Here is a 22,343-nt window from a genome sequence, read left to right as displayed (position 1 = left end):
TGTTCATTCACAGAGTGCCAAATTATATAGTCACTTCTTTCTGGCAGTGAATAGAAAGTCAGACTGGAACTTAGAGATATAAAATCAGGTTTAGAAAGGAGTGCATTTTCCCCCATATGGTGGCTGCTACCTAGAGTATAGACATATGTGGAAGAGTTTGGCAAAGAAGGAATGGTTTTCACACCTACTACTTATGAAAAAAAATAAAAGGATGTCTTCTCCTAGTAATCAGATAATTTCTTTGGGTATTAATATTTAAAAACACATTTTCCTTTATGTATTATGAAAGACTAAATCCCATCTAAGTTGTCTTAGACATAAAATATTATTGAGGCAGGTTAAGTAAGAGCATCCAGGTTGATGTACTCAGATGCTGTATGGTAATCATTCATTCATTTATTTAGCCAGCAAACATGAAATTAAGCCATTGTCATGGATGTACAGATTGATATGTATCTTCCAGGCAGACCTCAACCATAAGGAACCAAGTCTGAAATATTCAAGACATATTCCAAAGGAATAAATTCACATGTAAATGAACTAGTTAAGTATATTACCTGAACATTTATTGGATTTCATTGTTAATACAGTAATTCTTAGGACTCAGAGAGGAGGGGTAGCTGTCATTTTATGCTTATATTGATGCGAACAATTATACTTTGTCTAAGAAAGTCAAAAGATTAGAGAACTACATATCAACTTTTCATACTTTCTTCAACAGAACTGTAATAAAACTAGCGATGAGAACCAAAGTTTCATTTTCAGAATTTTTCCTTTAATTTTCATGTCTAATAGATTTTTTTTTTAATAATGATCAGAAAGCTTTAAACCTCGTTTTTCCTTTGAGGTCAATATTAGGTTTGCCCAGTGGTCAGCTTTACAAGTTATTAAACTTCTATTTTAATGGGAACATAAAGATCATTACATTAAAATTGGTGCCCATCAGGGTTTCCAAGTATTCTACCCCCAGTGGAGATTTTAGAGAAGCTGTGCCATTCAGGGGTTGAGAAGAAACCCAAAGAAATCATTATGACAGGTTGAAGTTAACAGATTTTCACACAGGAAAAGTAAATGAAAAGTATATATTTTGCATAATGAAACAGATGACAAACTGGGCAAGCTGGTCTATTAATGAGCCTCCCGTAAAGCTAGAATGCATGGAGGCAAGGAATGAGTATGGAGAAGAGAAATCACTCTGATCTTAACTTTTAACAACCAATTTTAATCAAACCATTTGAGGAACAGAGTTCTTAGGGCCCTGTGATGGCAATGCAATTTGAATTAAAAAAAAAAAAAGATGACTTTGTAGGTGAGTGGTAAAGCATATTTTAAGTAACATAGTTAAGAATGAGCCAAGTTATGAAGAAAACTTAATTTTATTTAGTTTTTGCAGGACTCCACATTTTCAAGGCCTTCACAAGTGTCCTGGATACAGTATAACTCAGTGGAAAGAGTAAAGGATTTGGAGTAAGAGGTCCTAGGCTTCTATCCTAACTCCGACACCCACTACCTCTCTGGCATTAAACTAGTTACTTAAATATCACTAGGCTTCAGTGAGACTCAACTGTAAATGAAGAAATTCGACCAAATGACCTCTAAAATCCCTTCTAACTCCAAATTTATGATACTACGATTTGAGAATTTTTTTTTTTGCATCAGTACTTAGAGATATATTTGTATTCCTCCATAGTCAGAAAGGTGTTTAAGCAAAGATCCTAATCTTACGATGAAAAAAGTATTTTCTGGCTAAGTCCATCTATGATCTGTGACATTGAAGAAATAACTTATTAAAAATAGTCAGTTGAAGATATTTGTGGAAAAGCCTTTGTGTAAAGTGAGTAGTAATGTAGCCAACTATTCCAGATGTCTTAGGATAAAAAAGATTCAGGCTGTTAACAACTAGGTGAATGTGAGAGCCTACCAACTCTAAATCTATGATCTTATGATCTGTGAACTTCCAGAAATAACTTATTAAACAAGTCAGTTGGAAATATTTATTGAAAATCCTTTGTATAGAGTGAACAGCTGTGTAGTCTGCTATTCCAGATGTCTTAGTATGAAAAAGATTCAGATTGTCTATTTACACAGCTCAGATCATCTGAATGGTAGCCAATTCTCCACTTTACTTTGTACTGCAGATAAAATTGTTCAGTGATTTTAAATGAATCATTTCTATTAAGGTACTAAGGTGGCACCAAAGAACCTGAGGGGTAATTTCCTACAGGAACCTAATAACGATTAATTCCCTATCTGTAATGGTTTACTCCCAGTTGGGATAAGCTTGGGTCTCCCCAGTTAAGGAAGGTACATGAGTTCATCTCTGGGATTTCTTCAAGCAAAAGTGTTGTGAACTCATGCAAATCAGCATTATACTTTGGTTTGTGACCCCTTCACTCCAGACAGCTTCATGTACTTGAGTATATACACTTTCAAATGTTTATAGCAGTGTCTAATTTGCTTTCATGTAAAGGAGGAGAAACAAGTCCTGCTTGAGGGAAATTGAATTTGTCTAATTTGCAGTTGACTCATGAATTATGATTTTGAATGAACCACCTAATGTCTAAGCAGTCTCCATTTATCCATTTTTTTAGTTTTTAGGGGGGTACTAACTAGCACTCTAGTTCCATTTTGCCACTTAACAACAAGATGGCTTTTACAAAAAGATATTCACTTCAAAGATATAGCAAGAACAAATATACAGACACCTTCCTCAACATATCAGAGGCACAATCTCCTCTATACAACTGCATTTTCTTGGGGAAGGAGAAGTATGGACAGAAATCATGCCCAAAATATAGTTCAGTTCCTAAATAGTTTCTTCCAACCAAGTTCACATTCAAAAAGATATTCCAGATGAGTTCTTTTGCTGGACTGGGGTACCAAAGTTTACTCTCAAAGACTAATCTTTGCTCCATACTTCTTAGGTAATTGATTTTGTACTGGCTGCAAAACCCAACTTGGAATCTGTTACTCAGATTCCTGCAGCTAGTTCTCCTGACCTTTGAAACTTTCAAGGTCAGAGTCCCCACTCCCTGCACATAGAATGGAAAAGAATAAATTAAAGGAACAAAGAAGCCCTTTTCTTATGGGCTATGTGGCTTTAGAGGGGAGACTCTGTAACTCTTCCCCTTAAAGCATGGGCTCTAACCAGACACTGTCACACATTCAGAATAAAGCTGAGGACAATAAATGAAAGAGTGGCATTGAGATCACCAAAGTTGATTCAAACTTTTTAAAAACTGACAGTTCTGGCTACACAGTCAATAGAAAAAGACTCCTTCCAACCACATGGTAGTCCAACCGGAATCAATCACAGAATATATATGTTTCATCTCTCCAAGGCACTTCCCTTGCACATCATCAAGATTCTGAAAGCAGCCCCCTAGTGTCCTTCACATGGAGACACCATCTGAGCAAGCTGATGGACTGCATAGTCTCTAGACCTGGGATTACATGAGTACAAAATGCAGGTTAGTCTCCCTCCCAGAGGAGAAAATGAAAGGGGCTAGAAGAATGCCTCCTTATACTTAGGTTATTAGGGAGAATTAAGTGTTCTTTGAGAGAAGAGAAGAGATTAAATGGGATGTAATGGGGAGCAGGGCAGTATTGCTTTGTTATGCCACCCTATCAATGCAAATGGAGCTGCTGCTCACTGGAGAAGAGGGAAAGAGACGGAGAGGGAGAGAGAACTGTGTGTTCGTGCATGTAGGTATGTGTTAGAGAGAATAAGAGATAGAAACAGAGAGTTAATCAGAGATAGAGACAGAATATATAATCCATTTTGCTCAAGTACTGTCAACACTCTAGGGAAAAGTATCAGGAGGAGGCATTTCTCCCTTCCAGGCCCCAGGAGGGGAGATGAAATGCTTTCCAGCTATTGAGGTTTCAGTATTCTTCTGATGGGCAAGTTGCTATCATCTGTTTTCTGTTCCCTAGGTTAGAGTAAGAAGTAATAAGTACCAAGAAGTGGTGTGGGATGTGAAAATTAGTGGACTTGTAGTATCAATCCATGTTGGTGTGGAAAGTAGTTAGTTTGAGAAATGACTCGAAGGGCCCTCACTTCATGTGGATCATCTTTTTTATATCTTTATATAACCAGGAATCCATAGCCTTATGGGTCAATCAAATCTTTCTAAATTAAATTTCTTTTTTTCAATTAAGAGAAATCTATTTTCTTACCCTTCCATGCCTCTGCCCCATTGGAGGGAAAATCCTAAATTCCTTGTAACAAATATAGTATTTGCATAATTAAGCAAAACAAATACCTTCATTGACCATTTTAAAACACACACACACACACACACACATCACATTTTGCATCTCAAACCTATCACTTCTCTCCAACAAGTTGGATGGCATGCTTCATCACTGGTCCTTTGGAATCTTGGGTGGACGTTGCATTGATTCAAAGTCTTATAGCTTTCAAAGTTGTTTGTTTTTATAACTTATTGTTATTGTATAAATTGTCCTCCTAGTTTTGCTCATTTCATTCTTCATCAGTTAATATAAGTCCTCAAAATTATTCATTTTTTAATGTTGATTTTATACTATAAATTGTCCTTCTGGTTCTGCTCCATTCACTCTGAATCTATTCATATGGATCTTTCCATGTCTCTTTGAAATAATCTATTTCCTCATTTCTTATAGCACAATAATATTCCATTACATTCAGACATCACAATTTATTCAGCCGTTCCCCAATTGATGAACATCTCCTTAGTTTCCAGTTTTTTGCCATTGTAAAAAGAGCTACTATAAATTTTGTTGCATTTATAGAACCGTTTACTCTTTTCTTTGATCTCTTTGGGGTATAGACTTAGCAGTGCTATAATCGAGTCAAAGGATCCAACTCTGATGCATTATTTAGTGTAATTTTTGTGTATAATTCAAAATAGCTTTTCAAAATGGTTCACAAGTTCATTAACAATGCATCAATGTGCCTGTTCCCTCACATCCCCTCCAACATTTGATATTTTATTTTTTGTCATCTTTTCCAATCTGTTGGGCATAATGTGGAATTTCAGAATTGTCAGAATAGTTTTATTTTGAAAATCAAATCTTGATGACAGTTTTAGTACCTTTTAGGGAGAAACTAGCCTCACCTGCATGGATTGGAATCTTAGTTATGCTTGCCCCCCTCTGCTCCAACCCCGCCCCCCTCCATTCATGACCGACTCTAGTTAGATAATATCTCTTCTATCATAAAGCTTTATTTATTTTTATCAATTTGATAGACATGAGGTATGTCAAAGTTGTTTAAATTTTGTATCCCATGATACAAAAGTATTCAAGTATTTTTTTCCCAAGTGAATTTTTTTTTTTTAGCAATTTATGTTTCTTATTTTGAAAATTGTCTGGTTATATATACTTTGATCACTTATCTCTTATGCTCTGGGAGTTACCATTGTGATTTTTAATGGTTTCTTTTATATTTTAGGTGGCTAGATTTTTCATCATATTTTCCATTAACATTTTTACCAATCTAGTTTCTTTTATTTTAAATGGATTGTTTTTGTAGTTTACACTCTTAATATAATCAAGCACATTTTTTTTGTCACTACTAAGTCTTTCCTTTATTGAATTAAAAAAAAAATTATCAGCTCATTCCTGACCATGAGAACCTTTTGTAGACATACAAACTGATTTTTTTCTAATGGGAATTGCTGCTCTTCTGAATATGTGTTTGTAGTTGTTAATATTTAGAATGGATTAGCATTTTCCTTGTAAACAAAAGCAAATACTATTACATTTGTAAAATATTTTAAAGGCATTTAGTCTCAGGTTTTGTATCCTACTCCGTCAACCAGCAATGCTAGAGTCACTTGCTTTACAGAAGAAATGGTAAGAACTTTTACGAAATAGAACTTCATAGATTCAACCATGTTCTTACTGCCCACACCACTCTGAGTCTACAGTGGCAGTGGAATGACCAAATGTAATACTGACAAAATGACAGCCATAAGTTATACTGAGACCATATTTAAGTGACCTGATGTTTTCTCTATCTTTCCCATCTTCACTGATTACTCCATGGACAGAAAAGCATGGTCTAACATCATATGAAAGTCTTGTGGCATCCACTTCAAATATATCTCCATTTAACAAAAAAAGGCTGCTATTTTTAGGTACTAATGAGATATATTAAGATTCCCCAACAACAGGTACTAGAAGTTCTACCCTGATCACCCAATTCCCCTTTCACAACTTCAAACTGAGAGACTGGATACATTATTAAGAAAGGCACAATTAGTACGAATAATGAATCCCATGAAAGGTCCCATTATTCATATTAACACTGCATGTTTCATTTGGGCTGGAACTTTGAATAGTGTTCAAATATATGTAACTACTTCTTGGGATTAATTATTCCCACTAATTAGTTTTTGGCTATATAGAATAATACTTATGGATAATATTTATATATTGCTTTAAGATTCTACAAATATTAATTTATTTTTATAAATATTAACCAATTTATAAATATTAAACCAATTTATCCTCACAGCATCCTTGGGAGGTAGTTGCTATTATTATCCCTATTTTATAGTTGAAGAAATTGAAACAGAGGTTAAGCAACTTGCCCAAAGTCACACAGCTAGTAAGTTTCTGAGGCTAGATTTGAACTCAGGTCTTACTGACTCCAGGTCCAGTGCTGTGTTCATTATGCTACCTAGCTACCTCAGCTAAAAAGAGAAGGATATACATGTCAGTATGTATGTCATATGTGAACTTTACATGTACATATATATCAAGAGTTCACAAAGAGTGAGCTATGCATCACTTTTTGTGATAGTGATGGGGTATAGCTCAAGCCCAGACCTTTGCTCCTTGCCCCAAAAGAATTTGGGTCCCATTTGTCTACAGCCCCAGAAAACCCTTAAACTTTCTTTGACCTCACTCTGGTCTCAAACGGTTGCCTGAGGCTACACTCCACTCAACTGGCTTTTCCTTATCTTTTCCTTATTCTAATGGACTGGCTCTCCTTATCTCTCTTTGAAGAAGCCTAGTCTTTGATCCCACCTTTGATCTTATCAACTTCTTCCTTCAAGTTCTTTGTTCCATTGTCTATTCCCATTGTCTATTCAACCTCCCAGACATTCCCATCAGAATTCTCCCTACACTCACTCCAGTTTCAGTATCTTTCTCCCAGTCCCTCCTCCAAACATCCAAAATTATTTGAGTGTATATAAGATCCAGCCTGGCCCCCATTTAAACACTGAGATTTCCTCATGCCTGTTCATCTTTATGGGTGTCACTATGGTTCAGATTCCTTAAAAGTCTGGCCTGTATGGCCCATTTCTAATAAAACTTTGTCTCAGATTGAAAGAAGATTTGAGTTGAATTCATTCGGGTAGGACCCAGGTGTCCTGTCAGCGTCCCAGAACCCTAAAAATCTGGACCTCATCAATAGCAAAGAACTAGAAATAGGATGGTTGCCCCTTGATCATGGAACAGTTAAACAAATGGTGGCAGATGAATCTAACAAAGTATCTTGCCTTAAGAAATTTAAAAATAAGAAATTCAGAGAAATTTGGGAAGACATATGAGCTGCTGTAAAGTGATCATATCCAACAAGTAATATGCATTGCAATACAACTGTATAGACAGAAAAAACAATGACACAAAATTTAATACTATGCAATGCTGTATGGTTATAATGACCAAATTTGATCTCAGAGAAGAGATAAGAGAATGTCTTTCCTCGTTTTGTTGGAGAAGTAAAGTTTATGGGTATGTGGGTGTAGAATGTTGCGTATGTTATAAGACTTGATTGTTGGGAGAATTCCTTCTGTTAAATTTTTTAAAAATTCTTTGTAATAAGGCCAGTTAGTCAGTAAACATTTAGTAGGCACTGTGTTAAGTTCTGGGGATACAAGAAGAATTAAAAGATAATCTCTGACCTCAAGAAACTTACAGTTTGATGGGGGAGACAATAAGCAAACAGTTATGTACAAACAAGCTACATACAGGATAAATAAGAAATAATCAAATGAAGGAAGGCATTAGAATTTAGAGAGACTGGGAAAGGCTTCCTGTAAAGGGAGGCTCAATGAGGACTAATATAAGGGATGGGGAGGGGCATATTCAGCATGGGAAATTTAAAAGGCATTAATGAAACTTAAAAAATTTAAAAAGAGTGAGCCATGACAAATTTAAAATATCAGAACACTTCTTTCTAGTTTTCAATTTGCTTCATGTCATGTTCTATGTATGATTAATTAGTTAAAGATAGTAACTTGAGAGTCTTTTCTGAATTTTATTCTGTCATTATGGAAGGAAATTTATTACCTTGTTTCATGAATTTGTATTTTGAAACAGCTCCTGCTTGGTTTGACATTTTCTGAGTTTAATGCCATCAAACCACTATTAACTCTAGACAAAGGGCACTAATTTTATCATTGTACATTGCATAAATCAACCTCATGAATAGTTTCTAAAAAGACCACAAACATTTTCAGCAGCTTTGCTCCTTACCTGAGTCAGTTTTTGAACCACTGAAGATATTTAGGGTACTTTCCCACTTCCTGGCACATAACTAACATCCATACAAAGATGGATGGATAGAAGTGTCTAAGAATGAAACCAAGATCCAGAAGGATAAAGTTCTAAATTGTCATAAAGTTTATTTTTAATCTTCCTGGAAGTCAGATTTTAATTAAATTTTGTTGAATGCCCAGAGGGTTTTTGGCATGAAGGTAAGGGAAACATGTAGAATGTGGGTAAAACAAGAATCCTACTTCCTGTTGAGTTCATAACCTAGTTTATATTAATTCTATAACTTTTAATTAAGGTTAACTATTACAATAAAAACAAGTACTCTTCATGAGGAAGACTATTCCATACCTCTTGATCTTACTCAGGGAAGTACTAACATAAAAGAGACTGACCTTTGGTTAGACTTTGAAGAATTGGTTGTTTCTACCCTAGGGAACGTGGAGAGGAAAGTTATTTCTTCATCCCAATAGATATTTGGCTAAGTGTTTGATAATTTACAAATTTTCTTGAACAGGAATTTTGTGAAAACCTGCTTTGTCATATTTTCATCAGTTATGGATCTAATATAAGAATAGTTCATTATTGAAATAATTTTTAATGGTAAGAATGTTGCTATTTAATTCAATTCAACAAATATTTATTATGTTGCCTATGTGTAAGGCATTGTGCTAATGGTTAAGTATACAAAGATATCAATCAGTCAATCAATAGGTATTTCATAGGCACTGAATATATGCCAGATAGTGTGCCAGGTACTGGGTAAACAAGGATAAACATGAAGTAGAAAGGGTAATTGATGGCATATTGAAGATTTTTCAATATTAGGGTCAGGATTGTAAAACTAGTAGAGTAGGTCCAGAACAAGGATAATAAACTGGGAGAACAGGAAGGGATGGAGGGGATGGAAGTAATTGTAAAGACAAAGAAAAAGTTAAGGTGGATCATAGCACAGGGGCAATCAAAGGGTGGAGATTGTGGTTGGAGAGGAATTTCTAGATCATGGAGGGAGAAAGAATAGTTAGAGGTGATTGTGAGATCAAGGACCTGGCCATCCCTAAAGGTAGATAAGGTGGAGTCACATTGATTTATGGGCATGTAGATAGTTGTACAAGGATTTCAATAATCTCTCTACTCCCTAAAAAAAACAAAAAAATTTAAAAATTTCTTCTGGTGATGATACATGGGAACACCATAGTTTACAAAGAGCCAAAACTGATGACCCAAATGTTAATAGGCACATAAATAGGTTGCAGCACATTATCAACAATGAATTGAGTATGAGGAATGGCCATAAATATATTTAGGATGTATGAACAGGAAAGGAAAAGGGCCCAACTGGTAAAGAGAGAGAGAAATAACAGATAGATAACTATAATTTTAAAAGATCCAAAGGAAGTCTTAGAACAATGATCTTCAAATTTAAAAAAAAATTGATGTTTTCAATTAAACTTCATCTTCTCTCCCTTCTGACCCCACCCACCCCTGCCCTTTGGAAGAGAAAGAAAAACAAAACCCTTAAAACAAACATGCATAGTCAAAACAAATTGTTGTTGCTATTGTGTAGATTGTTCTCTTGGTTATGCTCTCTTCACTCTGCACCAGTTCATACAAGTCTTCCTAGGTTTCTCTGAATACATTCCTTTTGTTATTTCTTATAGTATTCCATAATATTCATATACCATAAGTTGTTTAATCATTTTTCAAGAGACGAGTACTCCTTTAGTTTCTAGTTCTTTGCCACCACGAAAATTGCTGTAAATATTTTTGTACATATGAACCTTTCCTTATTTCCTAGAGTTAATGGTGATAGTTCTATGTCAAAGGGCATGCAAATTAGTAATTTTGGGGTGCATGACTTGAAATTGCTTTCCAGAGCGGTTAGACCAATTTACAGTTCTACCAACAATGCAGTAAAATAACTATTTTCACACAGCACCTCCAGCATTTATCATTTTTTTTGGTTAACTTTGCCAACCCAGTGAGTGTGAAGTAGAACCTCAGAGTTGCTTTAGTTGTCACTTCTTTAATTATTAATTTGGCTCCTTTTTATATGGCTATTGATAGCTTGGATTTCTTTCCCTGTACACTGCCTATTCATATCCTTTGACCATTTATTGATTGTGGAATGGTTCTTATTCTTATGAATTTGAATCAGGCCTCTATATATTAGAAATGAGACCATCAGGGAAATTTCCCCCCCCAATTTACTTGCTTCTGTTCTAATTTTAGCTGCATTGATTTTGTTTGTGCAAAATCTTTTTAATTTCATGTAGTCAAAATTGTCCATTTTATTCTTTGTGGTCCTTTTTATCTCTTGTTTTGTCTTGGATTCTTCCACTGTCTCTAGATCTGAAAGGTAATTTATTTTTTGCTCTTCTGTTTATGATGTCACAATTTATGTCTAAGGCATGTAGTCATATGGAGCTTATCTTAGTGTAAAATGTGAAATGTTGGTCTCTACCTAATTTCTAGCAGACTGATTTCTAGTCTCCTCAAAAGTTTTGTTGATTATTGAGTTCTTTCCCCAATAGTTGAGTTTATCCAACTGAGCAATAGGCTTCTGTGTTTATTTGCTTTTGTACATTGTGTGCTTACTCTGTTTCACTGGTCATCTTCTACTATTTTAAACTAATACCAAATTGTCTTGATAATTACTGTTTTGTCAAATAATTTGAGATCTGGTAGTGCTCAGACTCCTTTCTTCACACTTTAAAAATTATTTCCCTTGAAATTATTAACTTCTTATTTCTCTAGATGAATTTCATTATTTTTTCTTGTTCTATAAAGTAATGCTTTTGTGGTTGGATTGGTATGACATTCAATAAGTAACTTACTTTATGGAATAGCATGGGGTGATTTTTATTTTCCAAGTCAGTTTTTCCAATGAGATATTTCACATATTTCATGTTTCACTTCTATTTTTTCATTCTTTTGGATTTGTTTTATTGTTTCTTGATTTCTCATAAAGTCGTTAGCTTCCACTTGCTCCATTCTAATTTTTAAGGCATTATTTTCTTCAGTGAGCTTTTGGATCTCCTTTTCCATTTGGCCAATTCTACCTTTTAAGGCATTCTTCTCCTCATTGGCTTTTTGGACCCCTTTCACCATTTGTCCTAGTCTGTTTTTTAAGGTGCTATTTTCTTTAGGTTTTGTTTTTTTTTTTTTTGTCTCCTTTACCAAGCTGTTAACTCTTTTTTCCTGATTTTCTTGTATCACTGTCATTTCTTTTCCCAATTTTTCCTCTACCTTTCTTACTTGATTTTCAAAATCCTTTTTGAGCTCTTCCATGGCCTGAGACCAATTCATATTTTTCTTGGAGGCTTTGGATGTAGGAGCTTTGCCTTTGTTGTCTTCTTCTGAGTGTGTTTTGATCTTCCTTGTCACCATTGCAACTTTCTGTAGTCAGAGTTTTGTCCCCCATTGTTTGCTCATTTCCCCAGCCTATTATTTGACTTTTAAATCTGTTAAAATAGGGCTCCACTTCCAAGGTGGAGGGTGCACTGTCCCAGGCAACTGTTTTCAGATATACTTCTAGGGATTTGTAAATTTTCAGTTCTTCCAAGGTGGTATGATCTAAGGAGAGGTGTTTACTACTCTCCTGGCCTATGCTTTGGTCTGTGAGCAGCCACAAGTACTCTTTTATGCCCTGGAACTATGAGGAGGGTGCCCCCTCTACTATGGCTGCAAGCTGTGCTATGCTAGGGCTTCTTCTTGCCCTGGGACTGCCACCTAGGACCATTACCTAGATCTGATTATGGGCAAAGCAACAGAACCTTGCCTCAGTGCTAGCAAAAAGACCCCTGTAATCTCTTTCTGACCAGTTGTTTGATCCCCTTGCCATCTGGGGGCTGAGAGCTCTGAAAGTAGCCACTGCTGCAGCTACTACTGATTCAGTGGCTCCTAAGACCTGCTTCTGGTTTGAGGGGCTTGCTCTGTACTGATGCAGCCTGCAGCTGGATTGTGCTCCTCTCTCACCCTGGTGCAATAGACTTTTCCTACTGACCTTCCAAGTTGTCTTGGGCTGCAAATTTGCTTCACTTCATATTTTTGTGGGTTCTGCTGCTCTAGAATTTGTTTAGAGTCATTTTTAAAAGGTATTTGGAGGGGTTTGGGGGAGGGTTCAGGCGAGTCCCTGCCTTTACAACCATCTTGGCTCTACCCCTGAAAAATTCATGTTTGAGAATTTTTAAAGGCAGTAGGGAAGGAACCAGTTGATAGGTTGAGGTTGAAGATTCAAAAGTGGAGGTTTAATTGAAGATGAAATCTGCTGGAGGAAAACTAAGGGGATAGTATCAAGTGTACTATGTTCCAGGCACTGTGCTATATGCTGAGGATACAAAGAAAGGTACAAAAAATAAGTTCTGGCCCTCAGGGAGTTCACAATCTGATGGGAGAAGCAGCATGTAAATAACAAAGTACTTACTACACGTATTAACCAATCAATATTCATTTATGAAATACCTACTATGTGCCAGGCACTATGCTAAGTGATGAGGATACAAAAAAAGGCAAAAAGCCCCTGCCCTGAAGAAGCTTAAAATCTAATGAGGGAGACAACATGCAAACAAATAAACAAACAAAATATATAATATATATGCATAAATATATAATATCAGGCTATATGCAAGACAAACAAGAGATAATTAACAGAGAGAAGGCAGTGGAATTAAGAGGAATTGGGTAAAGCTTCCTGTAAAAAGTGGGATTTTTGTTAGGGACGTTGATAGTCAGAATATAAGAGGGGGAGTGTTCCAAGACTGGGGGACAGTTAGAGAAATGCCTGGAGCCAAGAGATTGAGTGTCTTGTTACTGGAACAGCCAGGAGGCCAGTGTCATTGGATTGAAGACTTCATGTCAGGGATTAAGGTAAAAGAAGACTGGAAAGTTACATATGCATATAGATATAGATATAGATACATACATGCGTACATGCACCGATACACACACATATATATGTGGGGGTAGACGTGGAGGTAGAGAGAGAGAGAGAGAGTAAATGAGAGGTAATCTCAGAGGCAAAGACACTATCAGCTACAGAGAGGGAGAAAAGCTTCCTGAAGAAAGTGGGACACGAATTGAAATTTGAAAGAGGCCAGGGAAATTAACAGACAGAAATGAGGAGGGAGAGCATATCAGGCACAGAGAACAGATAATGGAAAGGGATAGAAGACTGAGTGTTGTGTGCGGCACATAGGCCAATGTGGTTGGATCATTAAAGAACAAGAAGAAAGACTGGAAAGGTCAAAAGGGGTCGGGTTTTGAAGTGCTTTAAATGTCAAAACAGAGGGCTTTATATTTGAAATTGGAGTTTATTGTGTGGAGCATGGATTAAAAGGCTAAAATAGTAGTCCAGGTGAGGAGAGACTGGACTAGGTTAGTGGCTGTGCGAATGGAGAGAAAAGAGTAGACAGAAGAGGCTGTATCAGATAGATGTCATGAAGGTAGAAAAACAAGATGGTAACAAATTGGTGGGGAAAGTGAGAGTGAAAAATCAAGTAACCACACTGATGGGATCACAAATCCATTGATATATTAACAGTATTAAGGAATTCTGTAGTTCCCAGTCATCAGTCTACTTCTGGTAGAATTCTGTGTGGCATCAAATCACATCGCCCTCCATTCTCCCAGGGCTTACACAATATGTGTACTTCAGAAATGATTGCCAGATCTTTCCACAGACCTACAATTTTTTTGGAGCTGGAGAGAGCTAAAGTTTTTTTTTTTAATATGCTTTTTGCAGTAAACAGCAGATCCTGTGTTTTGTTAAAGGGATCTTAGCAACTTAGGAGAAACAGCTGCTCCTTACATCAGAAAGTAAAGAAATTAAACTATCTGGACCATGTTAGGTCTTTTGAAAATGAAATATTTGCTGTGCTAAAAAAGAAAAACAAAACTTCAGGTTTAGTCCTACATGTGAAGCTTCCACCCTAGTTCAAAGTGGAGCAAATGAAAAGAAGGACAGAACCACATAGCTCGTTTGAAGTCAAGGCTTATAATATAGGCTAATAGTATGTAGTTACATAATTTTTCATTTCTCCTAGTAGCTTGTTAAGTAATTGACTCTTGAAAGAAAGGGCATGGGATATGCAGACATTATACTATTTGAATTTCCCTAGTATTATAGTTAGATGTCCACATTATATGATTATAGTTACACTGTGTACCCACTCAGGGTATGAAATGTAATATTTAAAATACAGGCATTTCATCTGGGTATGAAATGTAGAATTTAAAATACTGGCATTTCATCTGCTTATGATTCTTTTTTAAAAATCTGCATGTTTTAAATAGTTTAGCTTCTGTGTCTGAAAAATATATTTTGGGGATAGTAAGGGAGGGGAAATTGATGTACATCAAGATCACTTATATGTAATCAATGGCAAAACACTATTTACTCTTCATGGTGGCATATACAAGATACAGTTTCATCTAAAGATCCAGATCTAGTTGAAAATGAATGTATTCCCTCTGAAAAGTGAAGGGTAAAGAGGAGTGAAGGGAATAAGTATTTATATAGCACTTACAATGTGCCAGGCACTATCTCATTTAACAAGTGAGGCTGTCTTGTCAGTCTTGGCCTCTTTTAAAGGGGGTTGGGTTGTGGTGACTTAACGAATCAATATAGGCATAACCATTAAGTACTAGAGTCATTATGCATTCTTATGTTTACTCATGATTGGTGTGATAGGACCTGGGTTCCCCTGTTTCTTTACAACAGTGATTAGTTTTCCCAAAAGGCAACAAAACTGTCCCAGGACCTTTTTGGTCCCTGTCTCCCTTGATGTAGCTTGCTGGTCACTCTAAGAGGAGGTGTTATTTTTTTTTTCTTTCTCCCCCCTTAGTGCTGCCTATGCGAGGAGGATTGTCCAGTAAAAGCCTTGAAAGCATTTAAATAATGGAATGTTATTGAGAAAGTCCTTGGGACATTATAACTGAGATGGCATGTGATAGCATCAGAGTTCCCCTTGTCTCATCCAACAGGAGTGATTTGTTTTTCCTAAAAGGCAACAAAACTGTCACATAGACCTGATTGGCCTTTATCCCTTGTGACTCAACTTCTTGGTCTCCTAAGGGCTTAAAAATTCCCACCTATGTGGTATAGGGCCATTCCAACTTGACGGATGTCTGAAGACCAAGAGAGTGACGATACTCTGTCCTGCTGAGCAGACACATTTCCAGGTGGAGATAAGGGGATCAGATCTACAGAAGTAAGATGCCATTGAATTGTTATTGCATATCCTTGATGTTTTAGAAAAAAGTAAACTTCTTTGTTAGCTATTCAATAACCTATAAATAACTCCCAAAATTTTTCCCAAAGTTGAACTTGAATTAACAAGGTACTAGCATTAGGCCCTCCCCTAACAACTGGTATATTCATAGTTAAATTGGGTTTTCTTACCTTGGAGAGAGAGAGACAGACAGAGAGACAGAGAGACAGAGACACAGTTACAGAGACAGAGACAGAGAGAGACAGAGAGAAAGACAGAGAGAGAGTTGGGTGGGGGTGGTGTGTATGGACAGTGGGCTACTCTGGGTTAGTCTACAATCTTATATTTCAGTTTACATGGTGGATAGATCACTAGACCTGAAGTCAGGAAGACTTGTCTCTGATTCTTACCATTTGACCTTGGGCAACTCATATAACTTCTCAGTGAGACAGATAATTTATTAATAAGAACATATGTCAGGGGCTTTGCTAAATTCTGAGAATACAAATGCAAGCAAAGATCAAGTCTCTGTCCTCAAGGAGTTTACATTCTAGGATGGGCTATAAGGAAGAGAAAGAGTCTTGGGAATCATGGACTAGTCCAGGTTTGAAGAGACAGTGGTTGGTGTGAATGCTTCCTCAGTGGAGGAAACCTCAGTTTCAAATCTTCAGTTTCCTCATCTGCAAAAAAGAGATAATAATATCAGTAGTGCCCCTTTCTTTTTCTTTTTCCTATTTATTTATTTACCATTTTTAAAAAAATTATTTTGATTTATCAATAATCACTTCCATATATTTTTGAGTTGAAAATTTTTCTCCCCCTTCCTCCCCACCACCCTCCCCAAGACGGTGCACAGTCTGATATAGGCTATACATTTATTTTCCTATTAAACATATTTTCACATTAGTGATGTTGTAAGTAAAATTTAAAACCAATAGGAGGAACTATCAGAAAGAGGAAACAAAACTCAACAGAAGAGAAAAAAAATAGCAATTCAACTTCCATTGTTCTTTCTTTGGATGTGGATAGCATTTTCCATCGCGAGGCCTCTGGAGATGTCTTAGATCCTTGTATTGCTGGGAAGAGTTAAGTTTATCACTATTGGTCATCGCACAACATGGCTGTTATTGTGTACAACGTTCTCTTGGTTCTGCTCACTTCACTCAGCATCAGACCATACAAGTCTTTCCAGGTTTTTCTGAAGTCAGCCTGTTCATCGTTTCTTATAGCACAATACTATTCCATTACATTCATATACCACAACTTGCTCAGCCATTCCCAGGAGTGCCCCTTTCATAAACTTGCCATAAGGATTAAATGAACTACAGATAAAATACTTTTCAAACCTCAAAGTACTGTATAAATAATATAGTAATTTTATTATATAGACTCATATTGAACTTATCCTGATCTTTTTCAGAGAAACTACTTTCTAACCACTCCTCCATTTTGATCTTATGAAGTTGATTATTTTGAATGCTTCAACAACATATTTTTTACATCACTGTCATATCTGTAAGTACCCCTTTCTCCTTCAGCTTCAGTCATCCTTTGTAACAAAGTAAAACAATTAAACAGAAACATGTAATATAGTGAAATGGCCACGTCTGAAAATATCTATATCATTCTGCTCTAATGCCTACCTGTTGTGAGAAGGGAGGTTTGTTTCATGATCTGTTCTCCTGAACCATTATTGATTTTTTAATTACCCAAAGTTTGTCTTCCTTTTAATGATCTTTTCATTTATATTTTTATATTCATGATACTTACTATTCTTTTGGTTCTACTGTATCAGTACATACAAATCTTCCCAGATTTCTCTAAATCCTCTGTACTAGGATACTTAGGATATAAAAATATCCCCTACAAGATGGCACAGTGGATAGAACACTAAACTTAGAGTCAGGAAGACCTGAGTTCAAATCTTGCTTCAGACACTTAGTAGTTATGTGATTCTGGGGTAATCACTTAACCCCTGCCTGATTCAGTTTACTCATCTGTAAAATGGGGATAATAATAGCACCTGCCTGCCAGGATTGTTGTGAAGATAAAATGAGGCACTCTTCATAAAAGAGTAAAAACCTTGCAAACCTTAAAACACTGTATAAATGCTAGCTGTTCCTCAGTCATTGGGAAAATACTTTGTTTCTAGTTATTTGCTACCACAAAGAATGCTGCTGTGAATATTTTAGTTTGTAATAAGCCTCTTTGTTTCTTTGGATATAAGCCCAGTAGTGGATCACTGGGTCAAAGAGGAAGACCAGTTTAATATCTTTTCTCATATAATTACAGATTGGTATTCAGAATTGTTAGGCCAATTCATAGCTCACATATTAATGTGTGTATTTTCCCCAAATATTTGATTATGTGATTTGGAGTAAGATGTGATTTCAAGTCTGGCCTCAGACACTTAGCTGTGTTACTTAGATAAGTCACTTAAGCTCTACCTCATTTTCCCTCATCTGTAAAATGGGGATAATATAGCAACTACCTCCCAGAGTTGTTGTGAGGATAAAATGAGATAATGTTTATAAAGTGCTTCACAAACCTAAAAGTGATATATACACATTAGCTGTTTTTATTAACCCCTGTAACACTGACTTCTTATTTTTTCATCTTTGGTGGTTTGTAGCATGTGAAATAAAAGGTCAGACTTCTCTTAATTTGTATTTCTTTTACTATTTTTGATTTTGGAGCATGTTACCTATGATAACTTATAAGTTGTCATTCTTTGAAAGCTGTTCATATTCTTTAACCATCTATAGGGGAACGACTTTTAGTGTTGTATATTTGTATATATTTCCTGTATATCTTAGATATCAGTATAACTCAAATCCCAAAGCCCATTGATATGAGATTCTTTCCTATTTGGTAGAGGTCAATGCCTTAAGCCTGAGTGAGGTGTGGGGCAGTGTTGGAAAGAAAGGAACAGAGAAAAACTCTACTCTCTTTGAGTCTCTTCAGGCTCTGCAGTTGCTTTGGTTGTTTCTGGTTTCTAGCTTGAAAGAGAAGATAGACAATGCTAACTCCACTTCAGGTTGCTGAAAGAATATAAGACTTTGGGAAGCAGCTGATATAAGAGGAGGTAGCAGTCTCCAATACATTCCCGTTCCCAGCTTGCTGCATTAGTGATTTCAGTGAATTTTCCTTTGGGTAAGACCTGGCATTTTGTCTTGATTGAGTTGAGTTACATGGCTCCCAAAGGAAGAGCTCCCTTCAATCTGTATTTTCTGGCATATATTCTCACATGTATACTGTCTTTGATTTCTGTTTTGCTATGATGTAGATAAATGGATTTCTTTGCTATTTGCTGTGTATTCATTGTGGAACTGGTATTTGGTGGGAAGGGTGTCAACCCTTGGAAATAAAACTTGAGGTTCTCCTTTTCCTCATGAATGGTGATCAGAAGTATAACTTGAATTGAATTGAATTGAAGTATAACTTGAATTAAATTGAATTGAAAACTATATTCCCTAGACTAACAATATTTAAGGGAGCAGATAGATGTAATTCTAGCACAGGGGCCCCTTTCTCAGAGGAAAGCAGTGTGGTCATGCTTGTGGCCCCAACCTCCTGTTGGAATGAAAGTCTTCCTTGGAGAAGGTGGGGAGAGGAGAGGCTAAAGATGTCTATTCTGCCTTACTTTGAGCTATATTGACACCTCCAGGCTACATATGGGGACAGCCTCATTACAGTAGACTTTTATTAGTGATATTTGATGCAAATATTTGTCTTGACAGCTTCTCTTCTTATTCTGTCTTCATTTATTTTGTTCTTTAAAAAAACCTTTTTGAATTTCATGAAATTGACTGTGTATTTTGTCATTTATGACCATCTTTCTCCCTTGTTTGGTTAAGAATTCACTTAATTATTCAAGGTACTTCTTCCTATTCTCCATTAAAAAAAATGATAGGACCTTTTTTATTCAGGTGACATATTCACTTAAAGCATACTGTAATATGTGCTGTAACATGTTCTAATGCTAATTTCTGCCAAGCTACTTTCCATTCCCTGCTACCCTTACCCTGTAGTTACTCTTATTAAGTAGAGAATCCTTTTCTCTAATAATTTGAGTTTTGGGGTTTATCAAACATGGGGGTACTATTTTTGATTGCTTGGAGTTTTTGCTTTTTTATTGCTTTATTTTCGTATTTTTTAATCAGCACCAAATATTTGAAAAAAAATTTATTTTAACATTATTATTTTTTAAATTTGGAGTTCCAAATTCTCTTCCTCTCTTATACCCCTTCCTGACCCATTGAAAAGACAAACAATATGATATCAATGAAATCATGCAAAACATATTTCCATATTAGCCATGTTGCAAAAAAAAGGAAAAGAAAAAAAGAAACAAAATGAAATAAGTATGCTTCAATTTGTACACAGAGCTCATCAGATCTTTCTCTGGAGGTAAATAGCATTTTTTATCATTAGTCCTTAGTACCGAATACTTTTAATGATTACCATTTCATGATATTTTGAGAGTCTGTTAATGCTGTGCCCTCTTTGGTCCTCCTTTTTTCATTATTTTCCTTGAGATTCTAGGCTTTTTGTTATTCCAAATGAATTTTGTTATTTAACTGTCTAGTTCTACAAAGTATCCCCGACTTAATATAATTGGCATAGCACAAAATCTATAAATTAGCTAAGGCAGTGTCATCATTTTATTATACTGATGCAGCCCAACCTTCGGCACTGAATCTTTCCAATTATTTGTCTTCCTTTATTTTTGTTGAGTATATTATAGCTGTGTGTATGTATACGTGCATACATACACATATATATACACACACACACACAGAGGTATAATAGGTATATTTTATACACATACACACACACACAAAATAACAACTTTCCTGTGTCTTGATAGATTATCTACTAGATATTGTATATATTATGTATTTATTTTGAAGAGATTTGATCTTATAATTTCTTCTTGGCCTTTGTCAGAACTGAATAAAAATTATAATGATATTCACTGATTCATTTTATATCTTGCTGTATTATGGAATCTATTAATCATTGATTAATTTCTTCATTGATTCTTCAGTAAACATGTCAATTGCTAATAAGGGGAATTTTTTCTCTTCTTTATCAATATAAATGGTAAGGTGATACAGAGGATAAAGAGTTTCACTTAAAACCAGAAAGACCCTCCTCTGAAACATACTGGCTGTATAATCCTGGGCAACTTGTTTAATCCTTCAATGCCCCTACACAACTTTTTAAGATCCTAAGTTGCAGAGAAAGTGCAAACATATTAGAAAGTTTACTCAGCTGAGAGTTTCCTATACAAATGAAATCACAAATCCATTTTTTCTTTCTATCCCTTTTGCTAATGTGTATGTTTTTAATTTATTCTCTTGTTTTATTACTATAGCTAGCATATCTAGGACTATGCCCAGTAATTTAGGGAGGAGACATCCTTGCTTTACCCTTTTTTGTATTAGGAATTTTTCCAGTGTTTCTACATTACAAAAAATGCTAAATCTTGGTTCTAGATATATGCTTTTGGACATATTAAAGAGTGGCTCTTCCATCTTTATCCTTTATGGGGTTTTATACATGAATGATTCATGATATTTTTCCATAGGTTTTTTTCTGCATTTATTGAAACAATCATGTGGATTTTGTTGTTTATATGTAAGCTGTTAGTTGTTTTCTTGATGTTGATGCATCCTTATGGTTCTAATGAGTTTCCTTGTAAGGATTTTATTTATTTATCCATTCATCTATTTATCTATTTATTCATCTGTCTGTTCATTCATCCATCCATTTATTTATTTGTTCGTTTATTTATTTTTTTGCATCGATGTTGCTTTGTGAAATTAACCTATACTTTTCTTTCTAAGTTTTGTTGCTCCCTGATTTGGGTATCAAGATAATAATAATGTCTCATAAAAAGTTGGTAGAATGAGTTCTGTCTTTCTGAGAATTATTTTTGTAATATAGACATTATTCTTTAAATATTTGATGAATTCATTTGTAATTCCATCTGGTTCAGGTTTCTTTCTCCTTTTGGCAGTTAATTTACGGCTCAGTTGATATTTTTTTCTGAGTTTGAGTTGCCAAGGATCTCTATTTCTTATTTTGCTAATTTGGGTATTTTATATTTTTGTATATACTTATTCATTCCCTTTGAATTCTCATTTTACAGGTTTGTAACTGTGTTTATAGTTTCAGATCCTTCTATTTCTGCCATGTTGTATATTCATATTAAATTTAATTTTATGTTGGCAATTTTATTTTCCCCTTTTCTTGATTAGGTTAGCTAGTGCTTTATCAATTTTTCAAGTCTTTCAATAAACAGCTCTTTATTTTGTTTATCAGGACTATAGTGTTATTTATCTTTTAATTAAAAAATACTTGTTTTGGGTTAATTTGCTTATTTTCTAAAGTTTTAAATTGCATATTCACTTCATTGATCCTCTTTTTTTCTCAAGTTTGTTAATAAAATTTTCAAAGAAACAACTTTCCTCTGAGGATTCATCAGCCTTGAGGGTCAGCATTGCCAGGGGTATGTGAAGGGACAGATGAGGTACTGGGAACCAGGCATGATGGGCCATTGAGCTGAGGATTAATTTTTTTTTGGGAGTGGGGAGTAAACTTTACATTAGAGATGGTTCTTTCTATTTTCCT

Source organism: Vombatus ursinus, unplaced genomic scaffold (genome assembly GCF_900497805.2).
Source record: "Vombatus ursinus unplaced genomic scaffold, bare-nosed wombat genome assembly UNPS02014830.1, whole genome shotgun sequence".
NCBI classification, from domain to species: Eukaryota; Metazoa; Chordata; class Mammalia; order Diprotodontia; family Vombatidae; genus Vombatus; species Vombatus ursinus.
The sequence above is the reverse complement of the archived record's forward strand: the minus strand, read 5'-3'. Positions refer to the sequence as shown.